Genomic DNA, 15,509 nt, shown 5'->3' with positions numbered 1-15,509 from the left:
TTTGAGCTGTAATTATGATTTTAACAAAAAGGGAAAAGAGACGCACACCGGGTGGGAAATATTCATTTTAAACTTCCCTGGAAGGTATACAGAAATTTTTGTTGAATTTCTTTCTTATACCATGAGCATTCGTATGCATATCATCTTTCCATTGATGAATTTTTTTCTTTAATTGTTCATCCATAAATTTAGCCCGGTCATGGGTGTATGCTAATATTAGCATATATTATATCCGGAACTTGAACTTAAATTTCAGTGATTTAGATATCTCTAAAGTTAATAATATAAACAGATGTGCCGGCAGATAGCAAACATCTCTCCCTAAAATAGGAACATATTGCCAGAAGAGAGCTGAAAATTACTGACTTCGTAATCTCTTAGTGGAGTTTTAGTTGAGTGCACACTTCATTCCAACTTTAACTCTATCGAGGGTTTGGCTTATGCTCCTCAGATGATGAATTAATTGGCGGAGAAACTTCAAAATAAATTTTAAGATCATGTTGTAGTAAAGGTTGAAAGAATGAGAAAGAAACTGAGTGATTCCATGTACTGCAACCTACTTTTATCTTCACACTCAGCATTCTGAGACTATTAGAGTATATCTGTGCAGCATGGCATAGATTCAGAATAAAACAACACATCCCATAACTTACCAGGTGCTTCCACTACCAAAATTGGGGCAAACACTTATATTATGTAGATCAAAGTGAAAAGGCAAACCAGTAGTATGTGCAGAGGAAGGCTCTGATATATGCTGCAAGGAACCAAGAAGTGTGCATTGTGATGAGGGTCACACATCTTAGCAGTGCAACATTTACCAACAGACCGTATCAGAAGGGACCTTAATCAATCTAGTGGTAGCATCTCAAATGGACTAGCAGCTTTTTGAGATACTGCTGCTAGAGAGCTTGAGGTCCCTTCTCAGGCTGACCAGAACGGTCTGTTGTTGGGTCCCTTTCTGATCATAGACTATTTCTAAGCCTACTCCAGTTCGGAATAGTGTGGCATATTCATTGCATTTCTTTTACTGTTGACTCATGCTTGGCAACACTACACTTCCTACCCTTTTTTACCTGCCCTTTCTTGTGTAGAATGTTCTAGCCTGATGGACATATCTTATAGAGAAAGGCCACTCCAAAATAAGCCACTGTTCAGTCTTGGACGGTCCTATAGCTTTTGTATTGGGGTCTTTCAATTAGGTACACTTTTCTGTCAGTTCCCTCTTCCTCTTGTTTTTCAAACAATGTATAGGACAAGCTTAGTAAAAAGGACTAGGATACCTGGTGGTTTTGCAAGATGTCACCCTACCATTATCACTATCTTTTTCTTTATCTTTACCTTTATCTATGATTTCATTTTCAAAACCATCACTATCGTCCCTCCTTCAGTGTCTGGCAGCTCTGGAGATGTATTTATCCTTGCTGGGTTTGCTGGTTCCTCCCAATTGACCAGTTCCATTCCGGTGATAAATGTCTTTTTATGAGCAAGCAATTTTCATTTTCTTATTTAACATGTATATATTGTTATTGTTACTGTATTTGTTTTTTGTTTGAAAATGTTCTTTTAAGCGTATTCTGCATGTTGTTACTCCTTCTAGTAGTCCACAGAATCGATCACAGAAATGTATTTTATAACAATGTCCATGGATTATGTAAGAATAAAAAGGACTTTGATGTTGCTACTGTAAATTTTGATATCATCTTCTGTTTTGAAATTCCAGGGTTTAAGAAGCCTATTTTACTTGAGCGTAATGCCATTCCAAAGACCTGTGAAATGGCTCTATATATTAGGCAACCGTATGAGTGTAGATGTCATGAAACCCCAGTGAAAGCCTGTGAAAGACTAATAAATCTCTTAAGTTTTGCTAGCTACATGAACCAAAATTTGGATAACTGTTTATGGCTGCTTGCTTACCAAAACGGAAGCAGTTCATGAGTTGATCTCAAGATTTGTTTTATTTTTGTTTGTGATTACTGGGCTCATCAGTCATCACACTGAATGGCAGAACTCAATTACTGCTACAGATAATGATGATGTTTACTTTCACTATTTCCGGTTGTGAACAGTTAATAGAGGAACCCACATAATCTGGCAACCGTCTTGATGTTGTATTCACTGAGGTAAGAGGGATTGTATGTTGTGGAGTAGATTTGCCAATGGGTTTGTGAGGTGTGATATGACCGATATACGGAGTCTACAGCTTACTAACGTATTTACAAAACTTTCACAAAGGTAAAAAGCTCATGCGAGCTGCAAAATAGTCTCGACCTCTTGACAGATCAAGGAAGGGATTAAATCCAAGGATTTGTGTTTCTTCACAGACCAATTTAAATATAAATAGATGTAAAACATCTGAATGGTAATTGAACATATGACTGGAAAGTTGACATAACAATGTACAGAATAATAACAATAAATGAAAGGTGACAATAGTGGTCATCGGGATACCTGCATAAAAGACATGCGAGGAATTTGTTTTCTGTTGATCGCTTGGTTTTTTTTCTCATGTTAGACATCATGGAAAAAGGAAATTTTGAAGGTAGACTTGCTATGTCGGCATTACAGGACTAACCCCCCACAAGAGGCCTACGCCTGTTGGCCAGTGTCTGGTATGAATGCTGGCTTCAATCGGTCCATTGAAACCCACATTGTCCTCCTATTTACTGTCATTTGGTAAGCCTTTGGTCATCTCTGGAGTATGCGGTGTGGTCCAGAGTAGCCTGGGAGAGGGGGGTTTGGTTGTGTGCATCTACCCAGATGAATGCGTATTTTACATTCTGTAGATCTTTGGTGACATACACTTTTCTGTTTGCTTGGTAGGTTGTCTTTGCCGCTTTTTTGGTGTCGGATGGCGATGTTGGGTTGGTTCGCTCTTGGAAGACATCTGCTAGCAACATTACAGCTTGGCTATGCAGGACTTCTGGTGGAGAGTCTCAGTAGGACCCATGGCAGTTCGTTTCTTCAGCTCCTGCCTTGACATCTGGCAGCAAGTGCTGTTTTTAATGATTGATGCATCCTTTTCCTGATTCCATTGGCTTCGGGGTTGTAGGCTGTTGTATGTGTTATTTTCATCCCCAGGCTGTTGGCGAGGGCATTCCACAAGGCAAATGTGAAGTTGGCACCCCTGTTGCTTGTGATGATCAGGGGGACTCCCTGCCTACTGACCCAATCAACGAGGGATTTAATGCAACTCTCCACCATCTGCTGTCGTATTGGTATTGCTTCCACCCACCTAGTGTTCCTGTTATTATGGTAAACAGACATTTGTACCCCTCTGATGGGTGGTAAGGATCCCACTATGTTGACGTGTATGTGGGCGAGTCGGCAATTTGTTGTTTTGAGCTCTTCTATCCTGCTTTTGATGTGTCTTGTGACTTTGACGTTTGGCAGGGGATGCACTCTTTTGTCCACATCTTCACATCTTTTCTCATCCCCACCAGATGTACCACTCTGCTATAGTTTGGGCAGTTGATTGGAACAATGGTTGGGATAGGTTGTGGGCAAAAGCCCTCCTTCTTAGTCCCTCTGGCAAGTATGGGCGAGGACGTCTGGTACTCATCTTGCAGGTGATGGTTGTCGTTCCACTGTTGATAAACAGTGGAATGGGTCGATCCACCACTGGCCCTCATTGTCCCTCTGCGCTTCTGCTATCTTGGGATAGGTTATCCTGAGTGGGATGGTGTTGACACAGTTTCTAGATAGGGTGTCCCCACGGTGTTTGCAGAACCCTTCAGGTACTTGATGGTGCAGGAATGCTCGGCTATCGCTGACTGGTGCCATTGTTGTCGTGCTGACCATGCCTCTGCTGACTTTGTGAAGGTCTGCACCAATGATTGAAGGTCCGTCTGCACCACAAACTGCCATCCGTCGAGCATGTGGCAGACTGCTTTGTAAACTGCGAGGGGCTGCCTATCGCATGTTGAATACTTCTGCTCTGCTATGGTTAGCTTTTTGCTGTAGAAGGCCAGCGGATGACAACCATCATCAATGTTCTGCTCAAGTACTGCATCTATCTCTGTATTGCTTCTGTAGGTTGTCAGAGTAAGTGATCTGTGGGGTAAAGGAAATATTAGTGTTGTTGCAGAGGTTATTGCTCCTTTCACTAACCTAAATCCTTTGTCTTGATTGTCTGGTCAATTTAATTTCTTTTTATTTTCTTTGATAAACATTCATGTATAGATTTCATTGTTCATACTATGTTTGGTATGAATCAGTAGTAGTACTTTATTGAACCCAAAAATTCTTGCATTGATTTCACTGTTGTTTTGGGGAAGTCTGTTATTGCTTTCACGTTCTCTGGCAGAGGTTTAATGCCTTCTGGACTACTTGGTGTCCAGAAACTACTGTTTTCTTTGCCCATTCAAACTTGTCTTCCTGCACCATGAGTTTGTTTTCTCTCAGTCTTTGTAGGTTTGGGCTGAAGATCAGTATGTCGTCAACATATACCACGTGGAATGGAAGGTCCCCAAACACTTTGTCCATCAATCTTTGGAATGTTGCCCGAGTTATGGAGGTCCAAGCAGCTGTAGTTGAAAGTATAGGTACCAAACGGAGTGAAGACTGCAGTCTTCTTGATATCTTCTTTTGCTACCGGAACTTAGAAATACCTGTTTTGCAGATCAATTTTTGTGAATATTCTTACTCCATTCATTTGGTTTTTTATGCCTGCTATATTTGGAAATGGTTATCTGTCCAGTTTTGCTTTTACACTCAGCCGACTGTAATGTTTGTAGGGGTGCCGTGTTCCGTCTGACTTCGGTACCATGTGTAGGGGTGACGCTCAAGGGCTGGGTGCTTTCTGGCATATTCCCAGTTCTTCCATCTCTTTAAATACCTTCTTCACGTAGGTGAACTTCTTTGGGGCCAGCTGTCTGAATCGTGAGTGATTGTGAGTCCTTTGGTTTCTATGTGGTGCTGAATGCTGTGCTTTGCTGGTTTTGTTTGGTTGTGCTTCAGGTCGTACTTGAATACATCTTCATATTCCTGTAGTATTTCTCCCATCTCTGGTGGTGGGATGTCAGGTGCAATGGGGCATATTCTTTCTTCTCATTGACTTGTTGATGCTTTGGCTGTTGTACATCTGCTCAGCTTTTGAGGAGATGATTTCTTTGTTGTTCTTGGGATCAGCTGTTTTGCTCCACCACTGACTAGTAGGTTGTGAGCTGTTAGGGAATCTGCTCCTAACAGCACCATTGTCAGATCTGCTGTGATGAATGGCCAGTCATAGTCTTTCCCGTCAAAGGCAATTTTCATCTCCCACCTTCCTTACACTGGCAGTGGTGCTCCACTGGCTGTCGATATGTTAAGGTTGGTGGGGGGAACAGAGTTGAGTTGTTCACTCGGGCTGGCTGGGATGAATGATCTGCATGCTCCAGTGTTCACTGACAGTTCTATGTATGTCAGATCTTTCCTATGATGACTCTCCTTAGCCGCCCTTGGCAGGCAGGGTGAGCCACAGTTGCTAGTATATGTATGATAGCTGCTCGTCTCCTATTGGGGTCTCCATGTGGTCCTAGCTCTCTGGTCAGGCAGTATGCTAAAGGATGACTTCAGCTGGTCCTTCAGGATGTTGTAGGTAACAGGGGCTTCCAGTTCCTCGAGCCATCCTGCTGTCTGCTCAAAGACGTCATATGGCAGGAATTCAAGGACAGCGTCTTCTTTCTGCATTGTATCCACCTTAAAGAACCATACTTCTGGGTGGTGGGGTGTCAATGGCGCTAGGTATATGAAGGTGGCTGTGAGGCCTTCACTGATGGCATTGGGGTCGCTGTTGGTGGTTTGGTCAGGCATCTCTCAGGTGGTCACCAATGTGAGGTGATTTACGAGTGATATATGGAGTCTACATCTTTCTAATTTATTCACAAAACTTTCACAAAGGTCAATAGCTTGTGTGAGCTGCAGAGTAGTCCTGACCTCTTGACAGCTCAGGAAGGGATTAAATCCAAGCATCTGTGCTTCTTCACAGATATAAATTTGCATATAACTAGATACAAAACATCTGAGTGATAAGTGAACGTACATGACTAGAAAGTTGGCATAACAATATACAGAATGATAACAATGCATGAAAGGTGACAATAATGGTCATTGGGATATCTGCATAAAAGATATGCAAGAGAATTTGTGTTTTCTCTCGACCATATGGTATCCCAGGCCAGTTGGGATGGTATTCATGATTATATTATTGAGCTCAGTTGGAGTGATATTTATAGAAGTATGAATATTCTTGAATGTTTAAATGATCACCTTAAGGCTATGATTGAGAAAAGTCTTAAAATCCTTAAGTCTCTGCTTGAAGATAAGCCATGGTTTAAGACTGCATGTAAGCTTCCCTACCTTGAAAACCAATAAGTTTATCATTGATGGGGGAACAATTGATCAGACTTTTGTGGTGTAGTTTCGAGCTTAAAAATCAAGCTCAGGCTATTTGTGAGAGAGCTTATAATGAGGTTGTGAAGGAGATCTTGCTCTCCAGTGGTGATGACCATAAGTGGTGGCCTACCTTCAAGTCATCACTCTTTGCAGTTGATTTAAGTGTGCCATCCTGTGTAGGAGCTGATGAAACTGCTATATGTTCTAGATACAGAAAGCAGATATTTTGTCTGAAGTTCTCATGAGCAAACAGTGTAGCTAGTCCTTGGTGTTGCCTCAGTCATGCTTTCTAGTGCCTAAGTTGTGTTTAATGACTTTCAGGTCTAAAGCTCTAGAACTCTAGAGAAGTCAAAACTGGGTCTCAACAGTTATGGCAGCATAGTACCCTAACAGAATCTTTCCCATCCTCTTTAATAAAAAAAAAAAAAAAGACTGATGATTTCATTGTTCCTACGACAATTACTATTTTCAGAAGGTTAGTTGCATGCAAGTTTTCCTTCTGTTTGGAGGACCAACAGCTGCATTACTTAAGGGACTAAGTCCATCCTCATGCCCTCTGAATATAGGGTGATTTCAATTAACCCTGTAGTATGTAAGGTTTTTTGAGAAGCTGCTCTCTAAGTGCTTTTGTAAGTTTATTATAAAATTGAAAATGATGGCTTGCTACCAGCATTACAGTTTGGGCTTTTTAAACACCTAGTTACATGTGATGCACTCTTGTCAGTATCTACTCAGAGGCTTGCATGGTCAACCTAAATTTTATTGTAGCCGTTGTCTGTGTTGATGGCCAATCTAGTGGCTATAGTGATGTCATTTCAAGTGTTCCTCAATGTAGTATTCTTATACCTTTGTTATTTTTTATCTTGACTAGTGACATGCGGCAAGGTCTGAAAAACAAACAGATTGCATATGCTGATGATGCTGCTCATCTGGCTGTTGACCCTTCTCTGTTCCTAAGTGTTGCAGAATCTTCAAATGGAGATTTGGCACATATTCATGAGTTGAGTAGGCTTTGGGGAATGAAGCGTAACCTTTCTAAAACTCAAGAGTATGATAGCTAGCTGATCTAGAACACTTCTGCCTGTGCATGGTTTTAAATGTCAGTGACTATAAAGAAAAAGTTTGTATCATGTGGAAATGTTTTCGAATATTTCATTATGAAGCTATTATATCTTAGTGTTAAAACTTTTCCTTTTCCTTGTTTAGAGTACTATTCTCCAGTGTGGTTTTTTTAATGTTGACTCCTCTTAAAGTCTTGGATAGAGTTATATCATCAGTCAAGTTTGTTTTATCAACTCCTAATGTTGACTTGTAGCAGAAATGTAAAGTTACTTCATTGTTTGTTACATAAAATTACTACAACAAACAAACATCCTCTGCACTCTTCTTTACCTGATTTAGCTGGCTTTGCTCGCAACGCTAGGCAGGGTACTGTTGCAAACAGTTTGCCACTTATTGATATCAGGTTTAATATTACTCGGTTTGCTAGGAGCTTTATCTTTGCTTCTACAAAAATGTGGATTAGTTTAGCTGGTGCAGTTGTGGGATCCTCTGATCTGCAAATATTTAATCAAGAAGCAAATTCATACCTGCTCTCTGCTGATGTCTCCTGAATTTTGGGTGTATCTTTTATTTTCTGTTCACTCATAATTCATTATTTATTACCTATTTCTATGACTTGTCTCTCTCTGCAGGCTGATTTCCATTTGTAACCCTCTTGTACTTATAAACTGTTGACTCTGTCCATAAGGGTGTTCAGCTGAAGATTTAAAGATAGAAAGAAAAGACAACATTGAAGGCAGTAAAGGAAAAAGCCTTAAGTGTATAAAAGCAATTGTAATTTTTTACTATAGTTGCAAAATGCATCTCAATACAAAATACTGGACTTAACCATGCAAGCAGTAAGATAAGAAGTAGAGAAGCAAATGAATCCATTGAGATGAATGAATCTGTAGTTCATAAGTCTTTCAAAACAAAGTTTAATTTTACTGATAAAAACCAAGTACTCAGCAAAAATACCCCAAGAATGAGAATTTCATCCGAGAGACATCCACTATTGAATGTGGAGTATCAACAGCCTCTATGAAGGCTAGGCTAGTGAGTTCTGCTCCAGTGTCTGCACCTGCCTTCAATTCTGTTTCTCCAGTGGCTGAACGGGCAGATGCCAGTCTTTCAGCATCAACTTCTTTTTGGTACTTGTACCTTTTCAGATGTGAAGCTGGCAGCTGTTTGCCTCGCAAAATAAGCAGGTAGATCATCCTGTTTTGAAAAGACTCCAAACATAACTGAGGCCCCCTCTGTCTCTATAGAGGCAGAAAAAGCAGGTATTGGGGAGCCTTCAACAGAGAGGGCTGTTTAAACGGTGTTGGATTCTGGAATGTAAGAGATCGTCCCAAAAGTCCTAGAAAATACCACCACACTCTCCAGAATTTCTAACCACAAAAAAAAACAAGGCCAAAATTTGAGAGAGAACCTCACCAGTGATTCTAAAAACAAATGAATTCTCTTCCGTAGTTCAGGAAAACTGCCAAGGGTTGGGAGCTAAATGGGAGGCTGTTATTGATGAGATATCCCCTACTTGTATTGCACTGCAAGAGACAAAGGTGGGCAGCTCCAGCATTCCATTCCCAAGGGAATATTTGTCATATATATTCCTGCTGTTGAAAATTATTGAGGAACATTAATCTATGATTGCCATGACACCCCTCACTCACCTCCAACGATTATGAGCAGTAGCAGTGCAAGTATTTCTTGAGAAGTAGTACATATACAATATTCTATATTTACTTACTTAGGATTTGAAATTTGTAATCAGTGACTTTCCCTCTCCATTCCTCCTTTGGGGTGATATGGATGCGTGTAGCCCTCTTTGAGGAGATGCTCTCAGTTGTGTTGCTCTGAACCCTTCGGACAGACGCGTTCGTTAAAATAATGAAAAATGAGACCATCGTGAGGCTGTTAAAGAGATTTGTGAGGAATAAGGCTTAGCCAGAGATTTTATAAAGGTCTCTCGCATGACGTTACAATTTTCTACCAATTACAGAGAACTTGTAATGATTATTTCATGTTCATCTTCTTTCCTTCAGAGGGTAATATATTTATTTGCATGCAATGATTATTTCATGTTCATCTTCCTTCCCTTTAGAGGGTAATATATATTTATTTGCATGAAGTTGAATAGATCGAGCAATTGGCGTTAATGATAATAGCTACGACTGGGGATATATTGGAGAATGTCCAATTAAACGAAAGAATGAAACTGAGGTTATGAAGAATCACTATACATCTTGTATTAAAGCAATTGTGTAGTAATCTTTTCCTCTTCGTCGACGCATTCCGCGGTTGTTATTTTTTATTTTTTCCCCCTCCGGAAAGGCTATGACGTCATGAATCCCGCCACTGTGGTCACGAGAAAGGATAAATCTGGCTGTGGGCTGCTGACGTCACTCCTCTTTCGCGTCTGCATCGTTCCCTGTGCCCAGTTTTTTTTTGCTTGATTCACGCCGCACACATTTGGCGAAACGTTTGCTCGAGAACGCAGAATATGGAAAAGAAACGACTTCTCTGAAGTAATAAGGGTGAGAATGCATTTTTTTCTTAAGCGTTCGATAAGGAAGTTACATAGACGAGATCGTGACTGGCGCCAACACGATAGAATATATTATGATTTAGTGCAATTCGGGGTTCCATTATTTCCTGATTTCTCTCGCGTAATGGATATCGAATTCCTTTATTGTACATTTTCAAGTCATAAAAATTGTACTTCCTTGCAGCGGTGCCATATTAAGATTTGCTGGGTCCTGCGGCACAATTCTTTCGGGTCCCCTAGCCTTCAAACTAAAACTTATGTCACATGTATATACTCACATTTTATTTATATTCATCTCATGATACAGTAGAATGAGTAAAAATATAAAGATGGCAGATATTATTATACAATACAATGGCAGAAACCAGTATGCAAAAATATTAGAAACATTAGATAGAATTATATTACTTAATTGTTCACTCTCAGTACTCAATATTGATAAGTGAATCTAACGCTCCTGATGATCGAAGTTCATTTTTTATCCGTTTCAGTTTTGAAAATGACCGTTCACCACTGCAGTTTGACCACATCAAACTGATATATAGTACTACGCAGAATAATGTCAACATTTGGAAAAGGGTATTTTAGTTTTTTTCTCCTGAATAAGACGATGCATTAATATTTCATGTGACTCCTCCCTTTTTTTTTCTTCAACACATAATTTTACAAATTCTGAAAACTAAAGTAATTCACTATTAACGAACTCTTCCTCAATATCATTTGGGTGTAGAGATGCAAGTTTCTGACCAACATTATATTTATATATATATATATTTATATAATATATATATATATATATATATATATAATATATTATGATATATATACTAATATATATATATATTATATACAATATACATATATATATATTATATATATATATATATATCTGATAATTATTAATATTCTAATATAATTATATATATATTATATATATATATATATATATATTATATATATATATATCATATATATATCATCAATGCTCATTGTCTCGCTTTCAATATTAGAGAGAAAACTAAATCGATCACCGAGCATCCCATAATCGTTTGTCCGTTTATCTAATGCTGATACAAGTTGATTCACAATAGGTAAAAATGTATTGACTAAACTTATCTTTAGAAGAAAGCACACATCATTTCCAGATTGAAGACCTGAATCTTAGTCAATTCTAGAAGTACGACACCTTTTTCTTTGGTTTTCTGCTGGGTAGATTTTCTTACCAGTTTTCTCTATACCCAATTTCTCAATTTGTCAAATTCCTCCCTTTGATATGATACAAATGCTTTGAGTGACTGAAATACTTCAACAGCAGTATTCAGTGACAGGGTTGCACGTTGCAGTAGTTTATTGGCAGCATCAACACGAGAAAGGAGGCAATCCCATAATAATAATAGAATTATTATTATTATTATTATTATTATTATTATTATTATTATTATTATTATTATTATTATTATCTTATGAAACTGGGGCCTTCGGAAGTTGGCAGGGACGGGTCTCACGTGCCTCATTGCTAATATGGCACTGCCTTTGAGTTTTATTTTTCAGTATTGGTAAGAAGAATTTTCTGTTAAAGCTGCAATTGTAGCCGTTCTCTCTCTCTCTCTCTCTCTCTCTCTCTCTCTCTCTCTCTCTCATCTCTCTCTCTCTCTCTGGTCCGACTCCTGAGCCGTACGGACTCTTAGGCGAGTTCTGTTAAGACCCATTTTGTCTCGATTGACTGAATTTTGAATCTAGTGCCTGACGTTTACTATACTGAGATGGGTTGCAGCTAGACTGGGGATAGGTATGGAGCTAGAGAAATCCCAAAAGTGCTCGTATAAAATCTGGCTCATACATGCAGCCCCCACAATGGAAAAAATCATCAAATTGAAGGAATAAGGTTTTCAGTTTTTTTTTTTTTTTTACACATCACCATAACCTGGCCAAGCACGAGAATCGACCCATATCCGATTTCGTTTAAAATAGTTACAGTGATTATGGTTAAGATTTTTTTTTCACTGCCCTTTTGTAGCACGATGACGAAGACGAAAATGACTGTTTGAGGTCTGGTCAGAGTAAAGCTTGTTAGACTTGACTGTATTTGGAGGGCAGAAATAATGTCAAAGATTGTCTGTACGTTTTCCTCTGAGAGACGCATGTGCTCTGTTTCAGGTTTTTGACTTGAAGTTAATTTCAAGTGTCGCTTAACTGCAGAGATTTTCTGGTGAAGCCAGCTGTTCATTTGCTGACCGATTCGTCGGCCTTTGCAAAAGACGCGATCACTGGCGCATCGTTATGTGGCTTTTTGAAAAATTTAGGTTTAAAGAGTTTTCTGAATTTCGTCCCCAAGGGGTGATTGCCACATCTGCAATTTAGATCTTGCTAGCCTCTCGAGAAGTGCACTTTAAACTTACTAGTTTGGTTAAGACGGCTGAGAAATAAATAGTGGACCTTGGGTTTGGTCGTTTTGCTCTTGGTTCTTGTGGTTGATGTTTCCAGAAGTATAACTTTATTTTTTCTTCAAATGAATTTCATGTCACGGCGAGCTGTATTTTCTTCTTAAATTCAATCGCTCGCCCCTTCTTTCTCATTGACTAGTTATCATGAACAGAAGTCAGTGGAAGTTCCATCGCCATGAGGTCACTGCGATGTTCAAAGTGACCTCTGCACTATGCGATGAAATATGGTAAATTGTCTCTCGTAATGAGGTCGAACTGATTTAGGAGGTTCAGTATACTTACAGTATGTCCATGTGCTACTTAAACTGGTAGCTCGCTTGTGTAAAAGATTCGAGTTGTGAGCGTTGCCTTACGCATATTCGCCAGGAATTCGAAATGTTTAGGTGTTCATGGAAGCCATCTGCAAGGAGTAACAATCCTCAAATGATTGTAGTATCCTATGCGTGACTTTAGTACGAAGTAATAACGACAGACTTCTTCCCAAGGTACAAGTAACTGCGATACCAGACACCACCGAATCTTTCACCCTGGCGATTTAAGTAGATACTGACAACGCATTCGTTTCAGCGAGTCTGAAAAATAGTTAGGCCGAGGAGAGCATGATGAAAAAAAACCATAAGCCTCAGAATTGTTTCTCGACTTGGAATGCATAAAGCGGCCTGGCCTTATTGGACTATTTTAAGTACTTGGCACCGAACTCATTGACTGCCAAGAAGAAGCAGACATTGTTGCTCTGGGACGCCACCTGAACAACTTTGCTCGTCATGACCATCAGTGGTCATGACATAGTTAAGTTATATTTCATTCAATACCTAAATGATATCTGGCCTTGGATGTCAGTAGTGCTAGTCCCACATTCTTCACGAATGGTAATGTAGTCTGTCTTCACTTAACGATAGTGTTCTGTTATTTTGCTTCAGTGACGGACGCTCTGTTCCTTTCACAAATTCAACTTGCAAATTGATTTTCGTATAGAGAAGAGTAATAAGATTTTGTTTGGACTCCACTAAAACTTTTAGAGTTGAGGCTGCTTAAAAGAGGGAAAAGGCTTCACCCCTCATGTACTAGAATACGCAAATTGGGCGGGCGACATCCTTTTCAGTATTCACGAAACCGCATAGAAATGTAGACTGATGTGTCAGTAAAGGTTGGACTAGGACAGTGGTTCCCAACCTTTTTCACTTCATTATTCCCTTCACGAATTCTCAACCTTCCCGTGGCCCCCATTTCATTTTTCTCCAAAATTCCAACCCCCTATAAAATATTTGAAAAATAAAACAGGTAAAAATGGATAAAATAAATAAACAAATAAAATGCTGATGAGGAAAATACCTTCGTTATTTGCATATATATTATTAGTTGATGGATTTCTGCTTCATGTTTATTGAAATCAGTACACTACTAAAGAAAAGCCAACACCAGCTGCTCTATCCTCAGAGGAAATTTGAATTTACTTACAAAAAAGTTCAATCAACCTTTGCATATATATTATAACTCATCAGTGGGAAGGGAAGGCCGAGGTTGTTTATTGTCACTCAGTTGATGAATCGGAGGTTGTGGTGTCACTGACAATCCACATCTCATGTCGGGGTCCACATCCAGTCGACTCCGGTTCTTATTCTCAATTAATTTGTGGAAGGGTGGAGGGAGAAGCCAGACTCGCATAAATAGGTAGTTGAAAAAGGCAAGAGTAGTTGGAGCGCCATTTCGCTAACTTTTGGATATGACTGATAATTGAACACCAAAACACATTCAGAGATTTGTCCTCTCAGACGCAACCCTTCACATAATTAATTTTAAAAAAAATCTTCTACTAGGTCAGTCTGCGATGGGACCCCTAAATTCTTGCCCATAGCCCCCAGGTTGGGAAGGAGCCATGGACTAGGAAAACCCTCAGGAGTATCTCGGATCCTGTTATGTTTGTTGTTAGTTTATTATACCATTATGTTGTCATGAATGCCGTGGCCATAATTAATCAACAATTGTGTAGATTATGAAAAAAAATCCCCGTCAATAATGGAGTTATTAATAAACACGGCGAGAAATCGTTTTTTGGAAAGGCTTTTTTTTTTAAATTAAAATTCGTCTGGAACCTTGTAATTAGGCAATGCATTACATCCCAATGGCGACAGAAGTCATACACAGCATGTATGCGCGGAAGTAAATGATGACTTTCCTTTCACCAGACCCGCAATTTTTCTGTCCGCCTTCAAATCTAACAAAACTACCGAGGCTAGAGGGGTGCAAATTGGTATCGTGATCATCCACCCCCCAATCATCAAACATATCAAATTGCAGCCCTCTAGCCTCAATAGTTTTAATCTTATTTAAAGTTAAATTTAGCCATGACTGTGCGTCTGGCACCGCTATAGGTGCCAACAACACAGGACACCACCGAGCCATGGCTGAAAGTTTCATGAGCGACGGCTGAGAGTTTCACGGGCCTTGGCTGAAAGTTTCATTCAGCATTATACACTGTACAGAAAATTTGATTGCGTTTTATTTTTTTTTTCTTAGCTAAGTGATGAGTCATGATATTTGAACAATCACATTAGCCACCGAGAAGTGAATGCTGACTTGAGAGTATGGCACAACCTTCGGATATTTGTGATTCACATATGTGGGGCAGTAGGTACTTTGGATTTGAATAAAGTAGGCACTCTGGACTGGCATCTTTGGGGTACCATTTGCTTATCAGTGGCAAAAAAATGACAGTTGACGTTCGGACAACCAAAATAAATAAAAAATCACACACTCCACGTAATAAAACACTTGGTGCAGCCATATAATTTTGTTTGTCCAACAACGATATATTTCTCCGGTGATCAACTCCACGTCAAGACTTGCCGTCGTCCAGTCTGGGCCAGCCTCTCTCACCACTCGCCCCTTTACTAGTATGTCAAGTTAAGTTCGCCTGGCCGGAGGTTGAGAACGTCACGTCACGTCCCAGAGGTGGTCGACTTACTTAAAATTTCGTTTAGGAATGGAATGGTGGTGCTAGATCGAATTTAGGCCTGATGCTGCGGTCTATGAAGTCATTCATCGCTGAAAGTGAAATCGAGAGTAGATTGTTAGGGGAGGGTGGGTAGTAAGATGGAAGAGAG

The sequence above is a fragment of the Macrobrachium nipponense genome, chromosome 18 (genome assembly GCF_015104395.2).
Source record: "Macrobrachium nipponense isolate FS-2020 chromosome 18, ASM1510439v2, whole genome shotgun sequence".
Taxonomy (NCBI): domain Eukaryota; kingdom Metazoa; phylum Arthropoda; class Malacostraca; order Decapoda; family Palaemonidae; genus Macrobrachium; species Macrobrachium nipponense.
Note: the sequence above shows the minus strand (reverse complement) of the source record.